The sequence below is a fragment of the Salmo trutta genome, chromosome 14 (genome assembly GCF_901001165.1).
Source record: "Salmo trutta chromosome 14, fSalTru1.1, whole genome shotgun sequence".
Classification (NCBI taxonomy): domain Eukaryota; kingdom Metazoa; phylum Chordata; class Actinopteri; order Salmoniformes; family Salmonidae; genus Salmo; species Salmo trutta.
This window is the reverse complement of record NC_042970.1, coordinates 2,041,870-2,055,237: the sequence shown is the minus strand read 5'-3', so window position 1 is coordinate 2,055,237 and position 13,368 is coordinate 2,041,870. Positions and strand designations below refer to the sequence as shown.

Genomic DNA, 13,368 nt, shown 5'->3' with positions numbered 1-13,368 from the left:
GTGCCGTCCGCTCTAACTCTCCTCGTCGGTGCCGTCCGCTCTAACTCTCCAGTGCATGGCTATAATTGAACCTCTCCTGCTGCTTGGCGAGAACCAACACTGGGGAACTACACTAAACCAGGGCTGGTCAACTCTGGTCCTGGAGGGCAAATTCACTTCTGGTTTTTGTTTCGACCTGGTAGTTGCACTAACCTGGTGTCCCAGGTCTGAATCAGTCCCTGATTAGAGGGAGAGGATGAAAACCAGAAGTGTTTTGTCTCTCCAGGACTGGAGTTGACCAGCCCTGCACTAAATTAACCTGTCAGCATTATCAGTCTATATTATCACAGTTGACCAGCCCTGCACTAAACTAACCTGTCAGCATTATCAGTCTATTATCACAGTTGACCTGCCCTGCATTAAACTAACCTGGCAGCATTATCAGTCTATTATCACAGTTGACCAGCCCTGCACTAAATTAACCTGTCAGCATTATCAGTCTATTATCACAGTTGACCAGCCCTGCACTAAATTAACCTGTCAGCATTATCAGTCTATTATCACAGTTGACCAGCCCTGCACTAAACTAACCTGTCAGCATTATCAGTCTATATATTATCACAGTTGACCAGCCCTGCACTAAACTAACCTGTCAGCATTATCAGTCTATATATTATCAGTTGACCAGCCCTGCACTAAACTATCCTGTCAGCATTATCAGTCTATATATTATCAGTTGACCAGCCCTGCACTAAACTAACCTGGCAGCATTATCAGTCTATATATTATCAGTTGACCAGCCCTGCACTAAACTAACCTGTCAGCATTATCAGTCTATATATTATCACAGTTGACCAGCCCTGCACTAAACTATCCTGTCAGCATTATCAGTCTATTATCAGTTGACCAGCCCTGCACTAAACTAACCTGTCAGCATTATCAGTCTATTATCACAGTTGACCAGCCCTGCACTAAACTAACCTGTCAGCATTATCAGTCTATATATTATCAGTTGACCAGCCCTGCACTAAACTAACCTGTCAGCATTATCAGTCTATATATTATCAGTTGACCTGCCCTGCACTAAACTATCCTGTCAGCATTATCAGTCTGCAGTGCATTCGGAAAGTATTCAGAACCTTTGACTTTTTCCACATTTTGTTACGTTACAGCCTTATTCTGAAATGGATTAAATAAAAAGATTTCCCTCATCAATCTACGTACAATAGCCCATAATGACAAAGCATTTTTTTTTATTTTGCAAATGTATTAAAAATTAAAAACAGAGATGAGACTTGAAATTGAGCTCAGGTGCATACTGTTTCCATTGATCATCATTGAGATGTTTCTACAACTTGATTGGAGTCCACCTGTGGTAAATTCAATTAATTGGACATGATTTGGAAAGACACACACCATCATTCTTCAATGGAGGAAGTTTAGAACCAAGACTCTTCCTAGAGGTTGACACCCGGCCAAACTGCCCAATCAGGGGGAGAAGGGCCTTGGTCAGGGAGGTGACAGAGCTCCAGAGTTCCTCTGTAGAGATGGGAGAGCCTTCCAGAAGGACAACCATCTCTGCAGCACTCCACCAATCAGGCCTTTATGGTAGAGTGGCCAGACGGAAGCCACTCCTCAGTAAAAGGCACATAACAGTCTGCTTGGAGTTTGCCAAAAGGCACCTAAAGACTCTGACCGTGAGAAACAAGATTCTCTGGTCTGATGAAACCAAGATGGAACTGTTTGGCCTGAATACCAAGCGTCGCATCTGGAGGAAACCTGGCACCATCCCTACGGTGAAGCATGATTGTGGCAGTATTAAGCTGTGGGGATGTTTTTCAGTGGCAGGGACTGGGAGACTAGTCAGGATCAAGGGAAAGAGGAACGGAGGAAAGTACAGAGAGATCCTTGATGAAAACCTGCCCCAGAGCACTCAGGACCTCAAACTGGAGTGAAGGTTCACCTTCCAACAGGACAATGACCCTAAGCACACAGCCAAGACAACGCAGGAGTGGCTTCGGGACAAGTCTCTGAATGTCCTTGAGTGGCCCATCAAGAGCCCAGACTTGAACCCGATCGAACATCTTTGGAGACACCTGAAAATAGCTGTGCAGCGACGCTCCCCATCCAACCTGACAGAGCTTGAGAGGATCTACAGAGAAAAATGGGAGAAACTCACCAAATACAGGTGTGCCAAGCTTGTAGCGTCATACCCAAGATGACTCGAGGCTGTAATCGCTGCCAAAGGTGCTTCAACAAAGTACTGAGTAAAGGGTCTGAATACTTATGCAAATGTGATTACATTTTTTTATTTTTTATTAATCAATTTGCCAAAATGTTCATCTCTTTTTGCTTTGTCATGGAGTATTGTGTGTAGTTTGACAGAAAAAACAAAGATATAATCCATTTTAGAAGAAGGCTGTAAAAGTCAATGGTCTGAATACTTTCCGAATGTACTATATATGTTATCACAGTCATTGATGCCCTCTGTCTGTCTTGGATCACTCTATGCTAATTGATGCCTGCTGCCTGTCTGTCTTGGATCACTCTATGCTAATTGATGCCTGCTGCCTGTCTGTCTTGGATCGCTCTATGCTAATTGATGCCTGCTGCCTGTCTGTCTTGGATAACTCTATGCTAATTGATGCCTGCTGCCTGTCTGTCTTGGATCCCTCTATGCTAATTGATGCCCTCTGTCCGTCTGTCTTGGATCACTAACACAATGCCACCAACGCTTATTCTTTGGTTTCAAGTTGTTGTTTTTTTTGTATTTTGTTGTCATTATTGCTTTATGACATCATACTTCTGCAGCTAAATGTTTTCCTGTTTTTAAAACAAATGAGCATGTATTGTTCCTTGTTCCCTCAGTCAGAACAGTCGCGTTTGATTTTCTGATTCTTTTTGTCCCGTGAGGTAACTGAACTGTCTCTCTCCCAGTAACTGTTGTTTCTCGCCCGCTTTTATTTTTCACTCTCTCTTTCACTTTCCTACACCCCACCTCTCCCTCTCTCCCTCTCTCCCTCTCTCCCTCCTCTCTCTCTATCTCTCTCTCTCTCTCTCTCTCTCTCTCTCTCTCTCTCTCTCTCTCTCTCTCTCTCTCTCTCTCTCTCTCTCTCTCTCTCTCTCTCTCTCTCTCTCTCTCTCTCTCTCTCTCTCTCTCTCTCTCTCTCTCTCTCTCTCTCTCTCTCTCTCTCTCTCTCTCTGTTCCTCTCTCTCTCTGTCTCCTCCTCTCCTCTGTCTCTCTATCTGTCTCTCCTCTGTCTCTATGTCCTCTCTCTATGTCTCTCTCTCTTGTCTCTGTCCTCTGTCTCTCCTGTCTCTATCTTGTCTCTCGCTCTCTCTCTGTCTCTCCTCTTCTCTCTCTTCGTATATGTCTCTGTCTGTCTCTCTCTATGTCTCTCTCTTGTCTCCTCTCTCTCTATCTCTTCTATTATATCTCCTCTCTCTATCTCTCTCCTGTCTCTCTCTATCTCGTCTCTCTCTCTGTCTCTCTATCTTGTCTATCTCTCTGTATCTCTCTCTCTGTCTCTCTCTCTTGTCTCTCTCTCTCGTCTCTATCTCTCTGTCTCTCTCTCTCTGTCTCTCTCTCTCTGTCTCTCTCTCTCTGTCTTATCTCTCTTGTATCTCTCTATCTCTCTCTCTATGTATCTCTCTCTCTCTCTCTGTATCTGTCTGTCTGTCTGTATGTCTCTCTCTCTCTCTCTCTCTCTGTCTCTCTCTGTCTCTTCTTGTCTCTCTGTCTCTCTGTCTCCTCTCTCTGTGTCTCTGTCTCTCTCTGTCTCTATCTCTGTCTCTCTCTCTGTCTTCTCTCTCTGTCTCTCTCTCTTGTCTCTGTCTCTCTCTTGTCTCTCTCTCTGTCTCGTTTTGTCTCTCTCTCTGTCTCTCTATGTCTCTGTCTATCTCTCTGTCTATCCTCTCTGTCTACTCTCTCTGTTCTCTCTCTCTGTCTCTGCTCTCTCTGTCTCTGTCTCTCTCTCGTCTCTCTCTCTCGTCTCTGTCTCTGTCTCTCTCTCTGTCGGTCTCTCTGTCCTCTGTCTCGGTCTCCTCTCTGTCTCTGTCCTCTGTCTCCTCTCTGTCTCTATCTGTCTCTCTGTCTCTCTCTCTATCTGTCTTCTCTGTCTCTATCTCTATATCTCTGTCTGTATGTATCTTGTCTCTCTCGTCTCCTGTATCTCGTCTCTCTGTCCTCTCTCTCATCCTCTCTCGCTCTCGCTTCTCTCTCTCTCGGTCTCTCTATCTCTCTGTCTCGGTATCTCTCTCTCTATCTATCTGTGTCTCTCTGTCTCTCTCTCTATGTTCTCTCTCTCTCTCTCTCTGTCTCTCTCTCTCTCTGTCTCTCTCTCCTCTCTGTCTCTGTCTCTCTGTCTCTCTATCTCTGTGTCTCCTAGTCCTCTCTCTCTGTCTCTCTCTCTCTCTCTCTGTCTCTCTCTCTCTGTCTCTCTCTCTCTCTCTCACCCACCCACCCACCCACCCACCCACCCGTGGCCTCAATCTCAGCCCTGGTGTAGGCTAGCTGACAGCCTAGACTAACCCAGTCCTTCTCTCTGTCTCCTGTAGACCGGTTGGGGCCCCTGGATGCCAGTTGTAGCAGTGATGGTAGCAGTGACTGCTGCAGTGCTTTATCCCAACTTCTCCAAGAGCACCTCCACCTGAGACCTTACCTGCTACATGTCCTGTACCACGTGGTCTTCTGGCCTGGCATCTCTACCTCTGCCCACAATTCATTAATTAATCTATTGATGAATTGATTACCTCTGGTCGATTCCCCTACAGAAAGTCCCTCTGCTTTAAACTGTACAAAGTATAACTGTATATATATAGAGAGAGAGATCAAGGGAAGAAGAGAAGTAGTATTTCTACCGTAGATCTAGTAGTATTTCTACTGTAGATATAGTATTTATCAGCAGTTCTTAATCAGTTTGAGGATGGGAATATTGGTATTATTGTTAAAGTGGCCTAAACTAGGCTTTGGTTTAGTTTTTCTGATGGGTACCAAACCTTATTTTTTTTTTCATTTTGGCTCCAGGTTGTTTTAGCTGAGTTGACTTCCTGTGTGATTGGGTGTTAATGTTCTATTACATAACAGGGTTTATTATTAAAGCCTAATCATCAATCTGATTATTCTGAGGTTACGTCCCTAATTACACCCAATTTCCTGTATAGTGCCCTCGGCCCTGGTCAAAAGTAGTGCACTATATAGGGAATAGGGTGCCATTTGGCTGGTGTAAAGTAGTGCACTATATAGGGAATAGGGTGCCATTTGGCAGGTGTAAAGTAGTGCACTATATAGGGAATAGGGTGCCATTTGGCACGTGTAAAGTAGTGCACTATATAGGGAATAGGGTGCCATTTGGGAATCATCTTACGTTCATTGTGCACAAGGGGTTAAGTGCCTGTGGTAAGGAACAGCAGAGGTGAGTTTGTGAAGACAGTGCCACTCCTACAGAGGCAGGTATTGAACTAAAACAACAACCCAGTTAATCACTTAAATAACTTTGTTGATAGATGACTATGTTCAGAGTAACTTTTATTCACCACATGATGGTACTGGTATGTCTGTACTAATGTCTTGTCTCAGCTGTGTGTTGTAAACAACTAGGACTAAATAATCCGAATGTTTCAAGAGAACACTACAGAACATAGATGTGTCATTAAAATTGATAGTTTGATGTGCTACTTAGATGATTTTTGGTCATTTTGGAGCTTGTTGACTTGAACACCAGTTTTTTGGTCACTGGTTTGAGACCATGGACACTGGAAGACATTATGGCCCACAAACCCCTTCAGGTTGAACGTCTGTGAAGGCTGTAGTGGACTGAACCAATTGTCTGTCTATGCTTTAAACTCTAGCCTGCTAACTCTGCTTTCTAGTCTCTGGGTTCTAGTCCCAGACTCTGTTCGCTGTACTCTCTGGGTTCTAGGCTCTCTGAACTCTGGGTTCTAGTCCCAGACTCTGTTCTCTGTACTCTGGGTTCTAGTCACAGACTCTGTTCGCTGAACTCTCTGGGTTCTAGTCCCAGACTCTGTTCTCTGTACTCTGGGTTCTAGTCACAGACTCTGTTCGCTGAACTCTCTGGGTTCTAGTCCCAGACTCTATTCACTGTACTCTGGGTTCTCGTCCCAGACTCTGTTCTCTGCAGTCTCTGGGTTCTAGACCCATACCAGTACGTTGTTGGTTTTAGTCCCCAGCCAGCCCACAGAAAGCCCTCCGTAGCGCGGATCAGATCACTACTACAGACTCATCAAAGGCTCTGGGATGATTCTGCTGCCTTACCTGTCTGTCTACCTGTCTGTCCACCTGTCTGTCTCCCACCTGGACTATCTGTCTGACCAGTCTGTCTCACCTCCAGACTGAATCTGGAGCAGAAAACATGATGGACTGGTTGGTTTCGTATCATTTGTGATCCTACCCCTACTAAGGACAGATCAATATTCACTGAAACCAGTGCTGTGTGGTTTAATATGAGGTGAAAGGGCAGAGGTGAACCTCTGTGTGGAGAGACTGGATCTGATGATTGGGTTATGAGACTGAATGTGAATCAGGAAGTGCTGAGAGGAAGACAACCGAATTAACTGTGGGGTGAAGGAAGGCTTAAGGATTCACCTCGTGTGTGCAGACTAAGTGCTGCCATCACCTTTGTTCTCACTGATTTGTCTGGTTTTACCACATTACTGTCGGTGCTGTTGCTGTAAATAAACACAGAGTCACTCCAAGAACAAACAAGCTATTCATCATGTTCCACCGTGTCAATACATTGTCAACACTTTAACCTGACCCTGATCTAAACCTTTTCCTGTTGAGCCACCACAAAGCACAGGACTGGACAGAACTGTTCTATACACAGGAGGGAAGACAAACTACTATCAAGTAGACTGGAGGATGTGACTATAAGGTTAACGCGTCTGTCCTTTAACAGCCGGCAGGCCACTTTGAACTAGAACCATGTTATGTTATTCACAGGGACACCCTGCAGCGTTCACATGCTAGTCGGAACTAGGAAACGCTGAAATGTCTTGACTTCCTAACTGGTTGAACGCAGCACGTGTATAACTACAACCAGTTAGCAAGTTGGACATTTCACAGTTTCCTAGTTCCGACGAGTACGCGAACGCAGAAGTCTTAACACAGAGGCGTCCCTCAGTAATTGTGTGCTACATCGCAAGATCATCTAGAAGGACAAGACAAAATATTTCCTTTTCATGCTTTTGGAAATGTGATGTTTTAACATTGCTACTATTGCTATAATATGGAGAAGAATTCAGTTGTAAATCAGACACAATGTTTCTATGTTTGTGTGTAAATATAGACATTCTATACAACAAATAAAAGTTGAGTAACAGTGGTATTGGTAATGTCCAGCTGGAGATCATTAACAGTGGTATTGGTGATGTCCTGCTGGAGATGAGTAACAGTGGTATTGGTGATGTCCAGCTGGAGATGAGTAACAGTGGTATTGGTGATGTCCAGCTGGAGATGAGTAACAGTGGTATTGGTGATGTCCGGCTGGAGATGAGTAACAGTGGTATTGGTGATGTCCAGCTGGAGATGAGTAACAGTGGTATTGGTGATGTCCAGCTGGAGATGAGTAACAGTGGTATTGGTGATGTCCAGCTGGAGATGAGTAACAGTGGTATTGGTGATGTCCAGCTGGAGATGAGTAACAGTGGTATTGGTGATGTCCAGCTGGAGATGAGTAACAGTGGTATTGCTGATGTCCGGCTGGAGATGAGTAACAGTGGTATTGGTGATGTCCAGCTGGAGATGAGTAACAGTGGTATTGCTGATGTCCAGCGTGCTGCTGGAGATGAGTAACAGTGGTATCGGTGATGTCCAGCTGGAGATTAGTAACAGTGGTATTGGTGATGTCCAGCTGGAGATGATTAACAGTGGTATCGGTGATGTGCAGCTGGAGATGAGTAACAGTGGTATTGGTGATGTCCTGCTGGAGATGATTAACAGTGGTATCGGTGATGTGCAGCTGGAGATGAGTAACAGTGGTATTGGTGATGTCCTGCTGGAGATGAGTAACAGTGGTATTGGTGATGTCCTGCTGGAGATGAGTAACAGTGGTATTGGTGATGTCCGGCTGGAGATGAGTAACAGTGGTATTGGTGATGTCCGGCTGGAGATGAGTAACAGTGGTATTGGTGATGTCCGGCTGGAGATGAGTAACAGTGGTATTGGTGATGTCCAGCTGGAGATGAGTAACAGTGGTATCGGTGATGTCCAGCTGGAGATGAGTAACAGTGGTATTGGTGATGTGCAGCTGGAGATGAGTAACAGTGGTATTGGTGATGTCCAGCTGGAGATTAGTAACAGTGGTATTGGTGATGTCCAGCTGGAGATGAGTAACAGTGGTATTGGTGATGTCCAGCTGGAGATGAGTAACAGTGGTATTGGTGATGTCCAGCTGGAGATGAGTAACAGTGGTATTGGTGATGTCCAGCTGGAGATGAGTAACAGTGGTATTGGTGATGTCCGGCTGGAGATGAGTAACAGTGGTATTGGTGATGTCCAGCTGGAGATGAGTGGTATTGGTGATGTCCAGCTGGAGATGAGTAACAGTGGTATTGGTGATGTCCAGCTGGAGATTAGTAACAGTGGTATTGGTGATGTCCAGCTGGAGATGATTAACAGTGGTATCGGTGATGTGCAGCTGGAGATGAGTAACAGTGGTATTGGTGATGTCCTGCTGGAGATGAGTAACAGTGGTATTGGTGATGTCCTGCTGGAGATGAGTAACAGTGGTATTGGTGATGTCCGGCTGGAGATGAGTAACAGTGGTATTGGTGATGTCCAGCTGGAGATGAGTAACAGTGGTATTGGTGATGTCCAGCTGGAGATTAGTAACAGTGGTATTGGTGATGTCCAGCTGGAGATTAGTAACAGTGGTATTGGTGATGTCCAGCTGGAGATTAGTAACAGTGGTATTGGTGATGTCCAGCTGGAGATGAGTAACAGTGGTATTGGTGATGTCCAGCTGGAGATGAGTAACAGTGGTATTGGTGATGTCCAGCTGGAGATTAGTAACAGTGGTATTGGTGATGTCCAGCTGGAGATTAGTAACAGTGGTATTGGTGATGTCCAGCTGGAGATGAGTAACAGTGGTATTGGTGATGTCCGGCTGGAGATGAGTAACAGTGGTATTGGTGATGTCCAGCTGGAGATGAGTGGTATTGGTGATGTCCAGCTGGAGATTAGTAACAGTGGTATTGGTGATGTCCAGCTGGAGATGAGTAACAGTGGTATTGGTGATGTCCGGCTGGAGATGAGTAACAGTGGTATTGGTGATGTCCGGCTGGAGATGAGTAACAGTGGTATTGGTGATGTCCGGCTGGAGATGAGTAACAGTGGTATTGGTGATGTCCGGCTGGAGATGAGTAACAGTGGTATTGGTGATGTCCGGCTGGAGATGAGTAACAGTGGTATCGGTGATGTCCAGCTGGAGATGAGTAACAGTGGTATCGGTGATGTGCAGCTGGAGATGAGTAACAGTGGTATTGGTGATGTCCAGCTGGAGATTAGTAACAGTGGTATTGGTGATGTCCAGCTGGAGATGAGTAACAGTGGTATTGGTGATGTCCAGCTGGAGATGAGTAACAGTGGTATTGGTGATGTCCAGCTGGAGATGAGTAACAGTGGTATTGGTGATGTCCAGCTGGAGATGAGTAACAGTGGTATTGGTGATGTCCGGCTGGAGATGAGTAACAGTGGTATTGGTGATGTCCAGCTGGAGATGAGTGGTATTGGTGATGTCCGGCTGGAGATGAGTAACAGTGGTATTGGTGATGTCCAGCTGGAGATGAGTAACAGTGGTATTGGTGATGTCCAGCCTGTTAGTCTGAAATTGGTAAATTCACATTTTACCCCCACATTTACAGTATCTTCATGTTCTCATGTTATAAAATACAGTTCGCAGTTTAGATTTTTACCTGCCCTCTGACTACCAGGTAAGTGTGAATAACAACGAATAGACATGAAACATGAACACACACGGATCGGGCCCTCCTCCCCACACGGATCGGGCCCTCCTCCCCACACGGATTGGGCCCTCCTCCTCCTCCCCACACGGATCGGGCCCTCCTCCTCCTCCCCACACGGATCGGGCCCTCCTCCTCCTCCCCACACGGATCGGGCCCTCCTCCTCCCCACACGGATCGGGCCCTCCTCCTCCTCCCCACACGGATCGGGCCCTCCTCCTCCTCCCCACACGGATCGGGCCCTCCTCCTCCTCCCCACACGGATCGGGCCCTCCTCCTCCTCCCCACACGGATCGGCCCCTCCTCCTCCCCACACGGATCGGCCCCTCCTCCTTATATAGAGGGGTCCGGCTGTAGGGTTACATAGAGGGGTCCGGCTGTAGGGTTACATAGAGGGGTCCGGCTGTAGGGTTACATAGAGGGGTCCGGCTGTAGGGTTACATAGAGGGGTCCGGCTGTAGGGTTACATAGAGGGGTCCGGCTGTAGGGTTACATAGAGGGGTCCGGCTGTAGGGTTACATAGAGGGGTCTAGAATAGGATATGGGGAGAGACACCAGACAAGACACAGAGACAGCAACAGAATAGGGCAGGTGGAGAGAGAACAGAGAACACACTAGACAAGACATAGACAGCAACAGAAGAATAGGATATGATGGAGAGAGACACCAGAAGAACCGAACATGCCATAACAGAAGACAGTAACAGACAAGACAGAGATGGCGGCAGACAAGATACAGAAAATTGACAGAAGAGGGTTGATGAAGAGAGAACAGAGGTGGGTTGAGCACACAGTAGACTATCACTACAAGCTGCTCTATATATTCAAATGTTGATTTGCACAAATTATAGCAGATGAAATACAGACAGTGAAGAAGTAAAACATGGCGTACAAAGAATTTGCTGGTGAGGTCAAAAGGCCTGTGAAATCACTAAAACAATTTACATTTACACCTTTTACAACTATGACAAGACTAGAGAGGGGAGGGTAGATGAGACGGCAACATAGAGACTAAGAGTGACGGCCACAGAAGACACTTGGCTAATGGGCAGGAGTTCAAGCAGTTCATTGTTGATATGCCAGCTAAGCCTGGGATTATTTTTGTGCAGGAAACATGGCTCAAACCGAATGTGGAGTTTATCATATAGGGATATGTAGTGGTTCGTAGGGAAAGAATTTGTGGAGGTGTGGTTGAGAGGAGGGGTGGTAGTGAACTACTATAATCCCTGTCAGATATTGGACCTGGAAGTGCTGGAGAGGGTGGAGGGCCAGGATAGAAGTAATGTGGTGTGGGGATGTTAATGCCGACAACACACTCTGGGGGGTGGGGCGATGGATGGAAATGTCCAAGTGATGGAAAATCTGATAGAAATGAAAGATCTGGTGCCTGAATGATGGCCGAGGGACCAGGATTGATGTAGCCACAGGGAAAGAGTCTGCCTTGGACCTCCTTCTGGGATCTAGTGATGTCCAGAGGGACCAGGATTGATGTAGCCACAGGGAAAGAGTCTGCCTTGCACCTCACTCTGGGATCTAGTGTTGGCAGAGGGACCAGGATTGATGTCGCCACAGGGGAAGAGTCTTGGACCTTACTCTGGGATCTAGTGCCATTGTAGGAATCTGTGAGGGGGAGGTATGGGAGGAGTCGACAGTAGGGAGTGATCACTACTATGCACAGTAGGCCGAAGGGAGGAGGAGGTGTCAGTGGATGGAGAAGGCAGGTGGGTGTTCGGAAGGGCAAAGTGGGATCAGTTTCAGGAGCTGAGTGAGCAGGTTATGGCTCGGGTGGATATGAGATGGGATGTGGATAGTATGAATAACTGGGTGAGAACAGCGTTGGTGGGGGCAGCTACTGAGGAGATACCTAAGAGTTCAGGGAGGAGGAGGAGGAAAGCAGTTCCATGGTGGAGGAACTTTTCTTCAACGAGTCGGACGGGAAGGATTTACTCCAGATACCCGACAAGGCCCTTTTCCCCGTCATTCACAGGAGGAAAAGACGGAGGTATCGTTTACGACGGTCCGGATGCCTTGTAAGGATCCATCGCCGAGAGAGTAATCTACTTTTACCATCGGTCCTATTAGCCAACTTACAATCAAGCGATAATAAAATAGATCAACTACGAGCACATATATCCTACCAACGGGACATTAAAAACTGTATTGTCTTATGTTGCACAGAGTCGTGGCTGAACGACGACATGAATAACATACAGCTGGCGGGTTTTAAGCTTTTTCAGCAGGACAGAACAGTGGCCTCTGGTAAGACAAGGGGTGGCGGCCTGTGCATATTTGTAAACAAGAGCTGGTGCACGAAACCTAAGAAAGTCTCGAGGTTTTGCTCGCCTGAGGTAGGGTATCTCATGATAAGCTGTAGACCGCACTATTTACCTAGAGTTTACATCTATATTTTTCATAGCTGTCTGTCTATATACCACCCCAGACCGACACTGGCACTAAGACCACACTCAACCAGCTGTAAAAGGACCATAAGCAAACAGGAAAATGCTCATCCACTCCTAGTGGCTGGGGACTTTACTGCAGGGAAAGTCAAATCAGTTTTACTTCATTTCTCATACCTCATTTTCCAGAGGAAAAACAACTCTAGACCACCTTTACTCCACACACAGAGATGCATACAAAGCTCTCCCTCGCCCTCCATTTGGCAAATCTGACCATAATTCTGTCCTCCTTGATTGCTGCTTTCTAGCAAAAATTAAAACAGGAAGCACCAGTGAATCGGTCTATAAAAAAGTGGTCAGATGAAGCAGATGCTAAACTTCAGGACTGTTATGCTATCACAGACTGGAATATGTTCCGTGATTCTTCCGACGCAATTGAGGAGTTCCCCACATCAGTCACTGGCTTTATCAATAAGTGCATCGATGACGTCGTCCCACAGTGACTGTACGTACATACCCCAACCAGAAGCCATGGATTACAGACAACATCCGCACTGAGCTAAGGGGTAGAGCTGCCGCTTTCAAGGAGTGGGACTCTAACCCGGAAGCATATAAGAAATCCTGATATGCCCTCCAACAAACCATCAAATCGTCAAAGCATCAATACAGGACTAAAATTTAATCGTACTACACCGGCTCCGACGCTCGTCGGATGTGGCAGGGCTTGCAACCATTACATACTACAAAGGGAATCACAACCACGAGCTGTCCAGTGACACGAACCTACCAGATGAGTTAGATTACTTCTATGTTCGCTTCGAGGCAAGTAACACTGAAACATGCATGATCACACTCTCCGAAGCCGATGTAAGACCTCTTAAAGATCAGCCCTTTTTTTCAATTTTCGCCTAAAATGACATACCCAAATCTAACTGCCTGAAGCAAGGATATGCATATTCTTGGTACCATTTGAAAGGAAACACTTTGAAGTTTGTGGAAATGTGAAATGA

At 46.2% G+C, this 13,368-nt stretch overlaps 1 protein-coding gene across 3 annotated transcripts in view; it reads left to right on the top strand.

The window, feature by feature from the left end:
- LOC115207228 (sarcolemmal membrane-associated protein) overlaps positions 1–7,322 on the top strand; it is a 103,497-nt gene extending 96,175 nt beyond the window's left edge. For all 3 annotated transcript variants that reach the window (XM_029774201.1, XM_029774203.1, XM_029774202.1), the window contains one exon: positions 4,537–7,322. The gene's annotated coding sequence lies outside the window, so the exon portion shown is untranslated. The remainder of the gene's footprint in view (positions 1–4,536) is intronic.
- The last annotated feature ends 6,046 nt before the right edge of the window (positions 7,323–13,368 follow it).